This window comes from Suncus etruscus, chromosome 2, assembly GCF_024139225.1.
Source record: "Suncus etruscus isolate mSunEtr1 chromosome 2, mSunEtr1.pri.cur, whole genome shotgun sequence".
Taxonomy (NCBI): Eukaryota; Metazoa; Chordata; class Mammalia; order Eulipotyphla; family Soricidae; genus Suncus; species Suncus etruscus.
The window spans coordinates 19,043,533-19,056,420 of NC_064849.1; positions in this window are offsets into that span (position 1 = coordinate 19,043,533).

The following is a 12,888-nucleotide window of genomic DNA, read 5'->3' on the forward strand; positions in this document are numbered from 1 at the left end:
TGAGGCATAGAGGACCATATGAGATGCCAGGATCAAACCTGAATGGGCTGTGTGCAAGGTAAGCACCCTACCTGCTGTAGTATTCTTCTGATTCAGGTCATGTGGTCACACACAGCTCCAGGTCCCCACAGGGGATCATGCTGTTCTTAGCAGACCTTAAAGCACCATACAGTGGGGTACAGGGTTGTGGTCTCCTGAGTTTCCTGCCTCCCTTTCTACAGGCTCAGGGTCAGAGGCCCCCAGTCCCACTGTGCAAATATAGAGGTTGTTCTGGGGCAACCTGGAGTTGGTGGGTTTTTTTTTCCTCACTCCCCAAACTGAGTTAGTAAGATAGGGTCCAGGTAGGGGTAACATTGTGGTAGGGGGTGGGAAATACTTGGGTATAGGGTGGGGAACAGCCTATATAAGAGTGCTGCTGCCTCTTCTTGCTTAGTAAGAGCTGCCCCCCCTCCAGTGGTATGTGGGATCCCTTCCTATTAGTAGTGGGGCTGGTCAGTCCTTATCCTCCTCTGGAGTAGGGCAGGGGAGAAGCAAAGTTAGGGGTGCATTTCTGAGTTCAGGAGAGAATTGCCAAGCTGGGAAATCCCTCTCCTGTGTCCTTGATTTAGTGGTGGAGAATGATGGGTGGGATGCAGAAGGGACCGAGAGTGGGCTTGGCAGGATTGTAGGGGACATCAGTGCTGAAACATGGATGAATCCTGCCTCTTTTGGCCCCACTTTCCTGTCCAGGTTGCTGTTCCCAGTACCAGCTAGACTTGGTTCCTCATTGGGCCTTGTACCTCCCCCAGCATCTGCAGGTGCAGTCTGAAGGCCCCAAAGCATCATGGGTATGGTTTGGGTAACCTGCTGCACTGCAGCTCTATCAGCATCTTGAACCCTTGCATTGGACTGTCAGTCTGGTGGGATGAGAAGTGTCAGGAAGGGCCCTCCATTCCCCCCAGCACTCCCCACAATCTACAAAATCTACAAAAGTATAGAGCAATGCTTTGCATAGCTGAGGACCCCAAGTTTAGAATTTTGCACCACCTTCACCTCCCACAAACACCACTGGGTGTGCCCCTGGTGGCTCCCAGCACTGTGGGACCCCCAACAGCTGTGTCACCAGGCTTGAGCTTTGAACAAGCCTCACTGCTAGTCTGCCCCAGAGCACAGCCATAGACTTGGATCCCCTCAGAAAATTCAAGAATTTTCTAATTACATTTTTCATTCCTCCTGTATGCTTCCTTTCCTATGTAGTTGATTCACCTTATCAATATTTTTCCATTTTGGTTGCTTCCAATTTGTCAACACAAGATGATCTTTTTAATGAAAAGGAAAAAGAGGCAGCGGGGGAGCAAGAGTTGAGTCTGGTGGTTCCTGATGTTACAATTGCCCCCTTTCTGGGCTGATCTAATCAGAAGAACACACACACACACACACACACACACACACACACACACACGCACATATAAAAACAGTATACAAATGCTCACAGGCACAAATGCTTTCACACAGTCACACATCTTTACATGCATGCCCAAATACACAAGGTACACATAGAGACACACAGGTGCACATAACATAGGCTCACACATATATGCACACACAGGCATGCAGGCACACACAGAACACGCTGCAGTGCAGCCCATTTGCAGGCTAATGGCTTCTCAACAGCGGGAATTATCTGCAGCATTAGTGGCTGCCAGGCTGGGAAAGGGGGAGGCAGCTGGGCAGTAGGGGAGCAGTCAGGGCTGAGGACAACAGGTCTCACAGGCAAGGTCCTGGTCCTGGGCTGGAGCTGGGGCAGTCTACCCCTTCTGCCCTCCTCTGTCAGGTGGGGCCAAAGCAGGACCAGATTGCAGCTTCTGTTGGGGACTCAGGGGAACCCCAGGAAGGAGGACCCAGGAGGAGAAAGGGGATAGCAGCAGGGGGCTGGTCTGGTCACTTCCATGGGTGAGGTCCCCTGAAAGTCCCAGGGAAGGGAAGCATGGCTTTCAGCGCCCTGGTGTGTGGGCACTTGGGCACAGTCCTGCTCTCTGAACTGGACAAAATAGTCTGCAAATACTGAGGAAATAACAACCAACAGTCACTTCTGAGCAGCAGGTGTAGTGAGAGACAGAACACTAGTACTATGGTGGTTAGTCTGGGGACCAGGGTATGTGGAGCCCATAAGACTCTGTGGCAAAATTCAAAGGTTTGGGCCCACAGATGTAGTTTACGGAAAGCAGGGCAAATGCCTTCAAGAATAATATTCTGGGGGCAGGAGCAGTGGTGCAGCGGTAGGGTGTTTGCCTTGCATGCGGCTGACCTAGGATGGACTGCAGTTCAATCCCCTGGCATCCTCTATGGCCCCCCAAGCCAGGAACTATTTCTGAGTGCATAGCCAGGAGTAACCCCTGAGCATCACCGGGTGTGGCCCAACCCCCCCATAACATTCTGGTGTGACCCCAGGTATATGCACATGATACATACAACATACATGAAACACATGTGACACACACAAGATACACTTCGCACCACCACAACAATGTGATATACACTGTACACATATCATGGCATATGGCACAAGTCATGAAACACACTACACATATGAAACATGCTCATATCATACATGCAGCATAAACAAAACCAAAGTCAATGGTACGACAGCTTCCCTGCTGGTGATATTGTGGAGGAGCAGCTCTGGTTATGCTGGGGTGAGCCAATGGGGCTCCCCACCACACCCCCACACACATACACCACAGATATACATGGAAGAACTAAGTTTCAGAAACTGCAGAGCTAGGGAGATGGCTCCAAGGCTGGAGAATTTTCTTTGCATGGGGTAATGGTTTGAGTTTGATTTTTAGAACTGCCCGAGTCCCTCAATATCATAGAAGCAATCCAAGAATCAAGGAGCTGGAGGTAGTCAAAAAAGTTAAAGAAATTGTAAGTCTCAAGTGGAATATTCTGCAGCTATAAAAAGGGAACAATGGTGGTGGGAGGATGAGTACAGCCAGTGCAGCTGACCTGGATTTGACTCCCCATAACCTATATGGTCCCCCAAACCTATCAGGAGTGATTCCTGAGGATAGAGCCAGGAGTAACCCCTGAGCATCTCCAATTGTGGCCCAAATACAAATGAAAACAAAAGAAAACAAAAGGATTAAGGGATATGCCATTTCACAAAGATGATGAAGATAAAGTGAGAACAAAATGACCTGTGCAAAATTCCTGTCTTTGTAAAACAAACAGGGAAAACAGGAGCACACCGTTTTCTTTTAAAAACAATACCAGAGTTGGGCCCGGAGAGATAGCACAGCGGTGTTTGCCTTGCAAGCAGCCGATCCAGGACCAAAGGTGGTTGGTTCAAATCCCGGTGTCCCATATGGTCCCCCGTGCCTGCCAGGAGCTATTTCTGAGCATAGAGCCAGGAGTAACTCCTGAGCGCTGCCACGTGTGACCCAAAAAAAAAAAAAAAAAAAAAAAAAAAAAAAACAATACCAGAGTTGATCAAAGGGGCTTATATTCAGGGGAACTGGGTTCCTGCTTCCAATTCTGAAATAATTGGATCTTCATTTGGGGGCAGGCAGGAAGTACAGTGAGCAGTGCACTTGCCTTGTACATAACTGGGCCAGCCTAGGTTCCATCCCCAGCACCACATTAGCACCCTAAACCTGCCAGGAGTAATCTCTAAGCACCACTGAGTGTGGCCTCAAAATCCTCCAAGAAAGAAAGAAAAGAAAGAAAAAAAAGAAAGGAAGAAAAAAGAAAGGAAGAAAGAAAGAAGAAAAGAAGGAAGGAAGGAAGGAAAAAGAAAGGAAGAAAGAATGAAAAAAGAAAGGAAGAAAGAAAGAAAAAATAAAAAGAAAGAAGAAAAGGAAGGAAGGATGGAAGGAAGGAAAGAAGGAAGGAAGGAAGGAAGGAAGGAAGGAAGGAAGGAAGGAAGGAAGGAAGGAAGGAAGGAAGGAAGGAAGGAAGGAAGGAAGGAAGGAAAATGCCTTCAGAGGACTTCAGCTTCTCCCCAGCAGCAGGACTCAGGGCTGAGGGTGTGAAGCCAGGAGTGGTGTTCCAGAGCTAGAGGAACCGCGATGGGCATGGGGGTGCCGCTCAATAAGGGGTTCTCCCCTTTTGATCCTCCTCGCCCTCCAGACTTTGTCTTCTCTGCTTCTGTCTCTGCAGCCTGGCTAGCTCTGTTTTATCTCTCTCTTGGCTTTCCCGTTCCTTTGCTGCCTTTTTCTCTGGGTGCTTCTGGCCCAAGCCCCCCTTCCTCACCCGCCCTCTGCTCCTTGGAGAGGGAGGAGGCGATGCGTGGTGGCAGTGCGTGGTCCAGACCTAATACCCTAATGCAAGGCCATTACTCATGGGCCTGCCTGGCTGCCGCGCCCCCCTCATCTGTCACGGAGCGGAGCCTCTGCGGTCCTCAGGGATCAGAGAAAGGGACAGACAGGCCTGATGAACAAAGGTGGCAGCCAGCTCTGCTCCAGCCTGGCCGTCTGGCCCAGTGGCACAGCTCTGGCCTAAACTTTGTGTCTAAGGCCTGTGAGAGCTGATTTGGGGCTCTGCTCCCCCCAAAGTGCCTGATGAGAGTGGGGGAGCAGGAGAAAGGGTAACTGAAGCAGGATGCACCCCCATGGTGCTGAAGGTGCACAGAACAGAAGTGATGGCATCTCCAGCTCAGCTGGAAGCCTCCACTGCTCCCTGCGTCCTCACATCGAACTCCTTTCTAAGGTAGGTACTGGCTTCATCTTATAGGGGTTCAGAGAGCTTAGGTGACTGGTCCATGGTCACACAGTGGGGAAGGCTGGGCAGGCATAAGACTGCACTTGTTTTTTTCACACTGAATCTATGGGAAGGGGATCATCCTTGCTCCCCCAAAGCTGACTTCCCATACAGCATGTGATCTGAGAGTTGCCTTGGGTTCTGGGGCATAGATGGGAAATAATGAGTGTTTAGCCACTATGGGGATACCCCGAGGTACCTGACTAGGCCTACTTGTCCCATCTTTGTGACCCTGTCATCCACCAGAATTTCAGGTCTGCAGGGCAGTGTCAGGGATAACTGGTCATCATCACCCCCTCTTGGGTTTGGTTACTGGGCAAATGCCACTGGGTCTCCAGACCCCGACCAGCCCCAGAATAGATCACCCATGGGGTCCTTCAGGCTGATGAGGGGACACCAACACTTTCCTCTTTATACATCTGCTTGCTTCCTTAGTAACCATGGCTTCCTGTCGCCTAGCAACTTATTGGTCCTGGAAGGAAGCGAGAGTGATTGACAGGTGAGTCCAGAGAACGGGGTTCAGATCTTACCTCTGCGAGGGTAAGCTCTGAGGTCTCTGTAAGCTGTGGATTTGCTTAGAACCTCCATTTCCCTTTCTGCGAAATAGAGATGGGGCCTGTAGTGTGTTGCAGATAATCTAGGTAGATTCCAGGGGCCTCACAAACATGGGAAGTGAACGAGAGGCCTGAAAGTCCTGCCAGGCCTACAGAGGAGAGTGAGAGGTGAGGGACTCCTTCCTGGCTCACCTCGTGAACTCACCCACCCTTCTTAACCCTTTAGATCACTAGAATCTCCAGTGGGAGGCATTTTTCCATTTTTAGAGCCCATGACCTTGGGACCGGAGCTAAAGTACAGCATGTATTTGAAAACACAGCTTGCCTTGTATGTGGCTGACCTGGATTCAATCGATGGCATCCCCTATGGTCTCCTGAGCATTTCCGGAGTGATTCTTGAGAACAGAGCCAGAAATAAGTCCTGACCATTGTCAATGTGGCCCCCAAGCCAAAACCAAAAATGAAAAAAAAAAGGGGCCAGAGAGATAGCATGGAGGTAAGGCGTTTGCCTTTCATGCAGGAGGTCAATGGTTCGAATCCCGGTGCCCCATATAGTCCCCCGTGCCTGCCAGGAGCAATTTCTGAGCCTGGAGCCAGGAATAACCCCTGAGCACTGCCAGGTGTGACCCAAAAACCACAAAAAACAAAACAAAACAAAACAAAACAAAAAAACAGTTCATGGATCTTTCTGGAAAAACCAGTCCCTATAAATGGTGAGGAGAGGCCTTTAGGAGCTGGCCTGGGCTCCTTACATCACTGGATTGGACCAGGGGCCTTCTCTCCCCTTCCCAAGAGATGGAGTAGGGGTTGGGATAGCCATCATTCACAGACTCACTTGGGATCACCTTCCCTCTTAAGGAGGTGCTGGGGCCCAGGATGGAGGTGAGGACAGCCCTCTAGGAGTACCCGAGGAGGCATTCACAGGACCAGGGGCCAGGACACAGTCACAGAGAAAGGAAATCTTGGCTTGGGCCTTACCTGGTCCTGACCAATTCCCGGGGCCGGAGCATGCCTTGGGGGGTGCTGGAATGCGAGGCCGCAGGACTGGCTGCCCAGAAGCTGCTGAGAAGCCATTGCAGAAAGGCAGGAGGAGAAAAGGGTGGACAAAGATGAGGGTCCGCAGTGCCCTGGCCTCCCGCCAGCTCCCACCCCCAAGTCCACCCAGAGGTTGGGTGGGGGGAGTCTGATGAACTCTACGTGACCAATATTCCAAGGAGGAGCTCATCTCCCCACCCCCCTAGGTGAGTCTCCCCCCCACCCCCCAGCCTCCTCCTGGCCCAGGGCCGAGGTCACTGCGGCAGATCAGGCACTTGATTCAATTAACTAATTCCCGACAAGACAGATGTGCAGCACCCACTGCCTGCCATTAGGCGGAGAAGGGGAGCCTCAGGCTGGAGTGGGGCGGTGACGTCACGGCAGGGGCGTCTGACGTCATCCAACCTCCAAGCAGCCCAGTGCCTCTGCAGTCTTTGCACTAAGCCAATCATGTCCCCAGTGTGTGCTGGGGGCACCCTGGATCTTGAGGCAGAGGGGAGGAGCCCTGGGCCTCAGAGGACACAATTGGGTCCTCAGCCCCATTCTGTCCTCTCCTCTCCCTCTGGGCTTCTGTTTCATGCCTTCTGTGCCCTCTGGATTTGCCCCTGGGACCTGGGGAGCCATGGATGGGTATTCCCACCCAGCCTCTCCTGCAGTACCCCAACCCTTGGGCCTGGGAGGGGGTGGGGAGGAAGCCAAGCCTCTTGTCAAGGACACCATCAAGGCAAGGAAAAAAAGGAAGTGGAAGAAATAAAATCAAAAGGCTTTTAAGGCCGCTTCTCCCGAGTCGCTGCTGTCTGGGCTGGATTGCTGCCGTGAAATATTGTTCTCTACTGGCTTAATGCGGCGCACCCCTCCCCCGCCACACCCCTCCCCCCTGAGCCCAAAGGGGGTGAGGGAGGGCACAGCTGATGCCACTTCCAGCCTGGCACAGACACAGGCATCAGAAGCTCCAGAAGCCACAGCTGGCCTGGTCCCCAAGTCCTCAGCCCGGGCACCCCAAATTCTCCCGTAGTGACGCTGGACACTGTCAGGAGGACAGAGGCTTGGGGGGAAATGGTGTGATTGGGGTGCTGCGGCATCTGGGGCGTGCAGGGAAGAGATGGGGTCTTCAGGACTGACATTCAGAGCTTGCAGGGCAGGAAACTGGGCTCTGGAGCAGAGACTCCAGCCTCAAGCCCTTCCAGCTCCCTTCTTGCTGGCTGCACGACCTTGGCCGGCTCCGAACCTCCTGTGCCCGATTCCACACCGGGAAGGAGCTAGCAAATAATAGAACTGGCCTCATAGGGTTATTGGAGGATTAAAAGAGAAAATATATGCAAAGTGCTTAGCACAGGGCCAGAGCACAGGCGGGGGTAGAAGTGGGTTAATTATCTCTGTAATCTCCCCTCTGGTTTCACCCCTGTGCCCAGGACTTGGAGAGGGGGGTCCTCCCAAGAGCTGCCTGAGAGGAGGGGGCTGATCTCCCTCCTTTCCCTCCCCCAGCCTCTTCCTCTCCCCTCCAGACCCCCCCCCCTCGTGCTGCGTCTTCCTGTCAGAAACGCCAAATTGGCCAAATCTCTGTAATGCTAAAAAATTGGCCCATTAGCTGCAGGGAACATGGGCAGGAGAAGAGAGTGGGTGCGAGCTGGCACCGATGTGCAGGGAAGCTGCAGGGAGGACTCCAGGGGAGCCCAGGGGGGAGCCTGTGGTGTTCAGAGAATGTGTGTGCATGCCTAGCACATGTGTGGAAGGTATGCATGTATGCGATCATGTGGTACATGTATATATGTGCTTGTGTGTACATGCATGCTTGCATTTGTGTTTTGAATGTGTGATTGGGGCATCACCCCATACCCTGCCAGATGTGCTATTGGGGTGCTCATATCTCAGGGAAACCCATATTCTGAGCCTCAGAGAAAAGCACAGAGGCAAGTCCTTCCCTTCCCTTGGTTCCAGCTGTCCCCAAAGAACACAGACCCTCTTGGTGCTGGCCCTCTCCTGGGGTCCCTGGACAGCAGGTCAGTTGGATCAGTCTTCTGGGGAGGGCAAACCCTCAGGTTCTGGGAAAGGGAACCCTCAGGTTCTGGCTTGGGCCTCTTCCCTGGGGGTGCCATCTGGACCCTGATCTCCTCTTGCCTGAACTCAGGTAGTTATTAGCCATTTCAGATGAGGAAAGCTTAAAGAGTCAGTGATGGTCTGGAGAGATAGTTCTGTGGGGAGGGCATTAGCCTTGCATGAGACTGAACCAGGTTCAATCCCTGGCAACCCATATGGTCCCTTGAGAACCACCAGGAGTGATCCCTGAATAAGAACCAGGAGTAACCCCTAAACACCACCAGGTGTGGCCCAAAAACAAACAAGAAGAGTCACTGGTATTGCCAGGACTTCATCTGGCTTAGTTCCAACGGGCTTGGCCTTTTCCCTCTGAGGATGGGAGTCTATTGGGTGCCAAGACCTGTTGAGGGGAGTGGGGATGGTTTGAAGTTGATATGTTTCCTTTATGCTTTCACCCTACAAGTCCCAAGCCCTGTCTGATGCCAGCCCTATGTGACCTGACTTCTCTCTTTCCCTCCCTGGGTCTATATACATAATGCCAATTTCTTCAGGGATGGGGACATCATGCCTCTCTAGGGGAGATCACAGCCCCTGCTCAGAGGCCCCAGGATCCCAGATCCTTTCTCTGCAGCCCAACCCCATCAGCCCTCAAGCTAGTGCATGGACCCAGCTGCCCTCTGGGCCTCTTGGGTGACTCTGTCCAGGGCTGTGGAGAGAGAAGGTGATTGCTAGATGTTGCAATCTCATCCTGTGTCCTGGGACATCACTGAGGTCCCAGTGGGGCACCACAGACTGCTCCCACTAAACTCCCTATGTCCCCAATTGGTATGATGGCAGGAATAATTCCTAAGTACAGAGCTATGAATAATCCTTAAACATCTCTGGGTATGACCCCCAAACAAAAAAAACCAAAAAGGGCCAGCAAAATAATACAGTGGGTACAGTGCCCACCTTGCATATGGTTGATCCAGGTTTGATCCCCGGCATCTCACATAGTCCCCCAAACATCACAGGGTTTGCTGCAAAACAACATACAAAAAGAACTGAGCTGATGGGGTTGGTAGTCATAATGATGATGGTGTTGAAGAAGATGTTGGTCCTGATGATGGAAATGATAATGATGCTGCTAAGAAGTGATGGTGATGAAGAAGTTGTTGGTCATCGTGATGATGTTTATCATTGCTGCTGATGATAATGGTGGTGAAGAAGGTGATTATGATGATTTTGGAGACAACATAACAATGATGATGCAAAGCCGGAGGAACTAGTGGTGCTGATGGAGAAGGGGAGGGAGCAAGAAGGGGCGATGCGATCCCAGGTCCGCAAAGAGAGACAACAGCAGAGAGCAAGAAGGTGCAAAGCAGGAAAATGCTGCTTGATGAACTTTCCCTGCCCACTGGGGCCTCTGCAGTTAGCCTGAAGGAGACCTACTCCTGGCCATAGCCTACTGACCCTACAGGCATCTAGAAAACATCTCTGGGTCCTGATGAACAAGAAAAACAAGGTTCCCCCAGCTCCCCAACCTCACTCAGGACCTGTCAGCAGGTGAGCCTGGTTCCTGAGAGCTTGGCATTGATGCAGAGTCCTGAGCAGGGGTGCCAAGGCCTTTGCCCTTTCATCAGACTCCAAGCGGGGCCAGAGCAGTGCCATGGGTCTCTTTGGAGTCTGTAGGGGTGGCAGGACTGCAGTGAACAGGTTGACCCATTCAATCTATCTGGGCCACTGGCCAGCCTGCCACGATGGAAGGGTTTTTGCAGTCTTTTACTTTGGAAGCAGCAGCCCACAGGCATGGAGAGAGCTGCAGATCACCCAGTGGCCAGCACAGACCCGGAGCAGACCTGGTGGGTAGGGTTCAGATGCCCCATCTTCCCTCCCCATGCCAGGCGGCCTGGCCCTGAGCTGCCCCCTCCTCCTGGCCTCCCCCTGTGCCCTCTCCACAGGCTGGCTGAGGGCTCTGACGTGTGAAATAAAAAGGGATTTTAATTACCTCTCAGCAAAACAGCAATTAGAGAGAATCACAGCACAACAGCGTCCCCTCGCCTCCTCCCTCCAGGCCTCTTTCCCCCCATTTCTCAGGCCCCCAGCCCAGCTCAAGCTAACCCCAAGTCGAGGATGGGGGTGGGGTACCAAGGAAAGGAGGTACTCCCCACTGGTTGGTGGAGGCTCTGGGCGTGCTCCCCCAATTCAGAGGCTGGGCTCAGATGGGGGCCACCTCTTAAAGAGAGTGTGGTCCATCTTTTCGGGGTCCTGGGCAGCTCATTGCTATAGTTGTGTGTGAACTGGTATGAACGATCCTCGGGAGGAGGGAGAGGGAGGAAAAGGGTCCCCCCAACAGGCTTTTAAAATAATTGCCAGACCCTGAGCTGCAGTTCTGGCAGCCCTTGCCCGAGTCCCCGGTAGCAACGGTCACTTCTCTGTCCATCTGCGCAGCTGGGGGGTTGGAGGGAGGGCTCGGGTGTCCCCACAGGTGGCCTGAGGCTGGGGCAAGAGGTGGGTGGGTGGCTGATTGAAGCGGTAATTGCAGGCAGCAGGCTCCACTAATGCGTGTTGTGATTAAGGCCCATTATGGGGGGGAGGCAGCTCTGGGGTGTGTGTGTGTGTGTGTGTGTGTGTGTGTGTGCGCGCGCGCGCGCGGATGTGTCAGAACAGCCTTTCTCATGAAGGTGTGGAATGGTCACCCCACCTTCAGAGTGGGGGCAGGAACCTGTCCAGCTGATGTAGTGAGCCAGAGCTCACGGGGAAAAGCATCTCCAAAAGACATGCAAAGACTCTGCAAAGGTCGGAAAGCCCTCATTGGGGTCTCTGGGAGGAGGCTCAGAGGAGCCTCAATTTCCAGGCACTTCATCTTGGGGTTCTTGTGTCTATGGCAGGGAAATAACCATAAATCAATCTCCTAGCCCCAGGGCCCAGACATATTATCTCTGAGGAGAAAGGAAGAGCGACTGCCATTGGACAGTCCAAGGCAGAGACCCAGGGCCTGCCCTTCTTATTGGAAGCCCTAGGTTCCAGTCAAGGGCTTGAACTTTAGGGGCCTGTCCAGTACTACGAGTTCATAGAGCCAGAAAGGGATGATCAGGAAAGCAGAAAACAGTGGCCCCTACTCTGAGGACAAAGCTTGTAGTGATGGCTCAGCAGGGATAATCCACCCCCAGCCCTGACACAGCTATGCTGGGATGTTTAGCAGTGCTCTGGGCCTCGGGGCTACCAGGTAGTGTCAGGGATCAAACTGAGGTTCCTGTCTGCAAGGCAGGTATTCCTGACCATTGGACTATCTTCTTGGTCCTCAAACAAGGATTCTTAGCTGTGGAACACTACCGCCTCTGTGGGAAATAGAGTCGTCCCAGGATTTCTGGCCCCTGCGTCCTCTCATCTCCCTGTTTGTTCTCAGATACAAATCAAGGTGTGGTTGTGCATATGCACCTGTGAATAGATTGTTTGCAGATACCACAAATTCCAAGCTGTATGGCCTGTAGACATCATGGCAGATGGGGTGAACTCACTGTACCCTAAATACTTTGTTTTTTTTTTTGGCTTTGGGTCACACCCGGCGGCGCCCAGGAGTTACTCCTGGCTCTGAGCTTAGAAATTGTTCTGGCAGGCTTGGGGCAACATATGGGATGCTGGGATTTGAACCATGGTTTGTCCGGTGTTGGCTTCATGCAAGGTAAATGCCTTAATGCTGTGCTATCTCTCTGGCCCTACCCTAAATACTTGAGTCCTTTATTTACTTTTCAGTTCATCCTGCCACTCTGTCTTTTGATTGTTGAGTTCAGGCCATTGACTTTGACTTTGTTTGCTTTTTTTGTTTGTTTGTTTTTGGGTCAACACCCAGCAATGCTCAGGGGTTAATCCTGGCTCTATGCTCAGAAATCACACCTGGCAGGCACAGGGGACCATATGGGATGCTGGGATTCAAACCAATGACTTTCTGCATGAAAGGCAAACGCTTTACCTCTATGCTATCTCTCCAGCCCCTTGACTTTGACTTTGAATGAAATTACTGAAATGAAGAATTTTTTTGCCATCACTTTTTGAAGTTTTGGTGTTTTATTGTGTGTGTGGGGTGTGTTTTGGTTTGTGTTTGTTTAGGGACCACACCAAGTGGTGCTCAAGACTTACTCCTGCCTCTGGATTCAGGAACTAAATTGGGGGTGAATCTGTGAGGGTAGAAAGCAGTGCCTTATGGACAATGTCTTGGATCGGACGATAACTTGCCTGAAGCCTAGAGCTGGTCTTATGCCAGGAAACTTCAGGGGTAGGATCTCTTTGTATGTAGGCCAAGGTTATTCCTTTCCATGCCTCTCATATTTTGGTGGGCCTATGCAAACAACAATTGCCACTCTAACAACGTTTTTACTGTGCTCCTTTGACTCTAATCCTTAAAACGCACCCACTTAAAATTTGAGGTTAACTTAAGCTAATATTCATGTACATGGAAATGTAAAAAATACTATGCCTCTAATGTTAAAGGAGTTACGTAAGTTTGATGGCTTTAGATTGCCTTGTGTGCTGTTAAGAAATA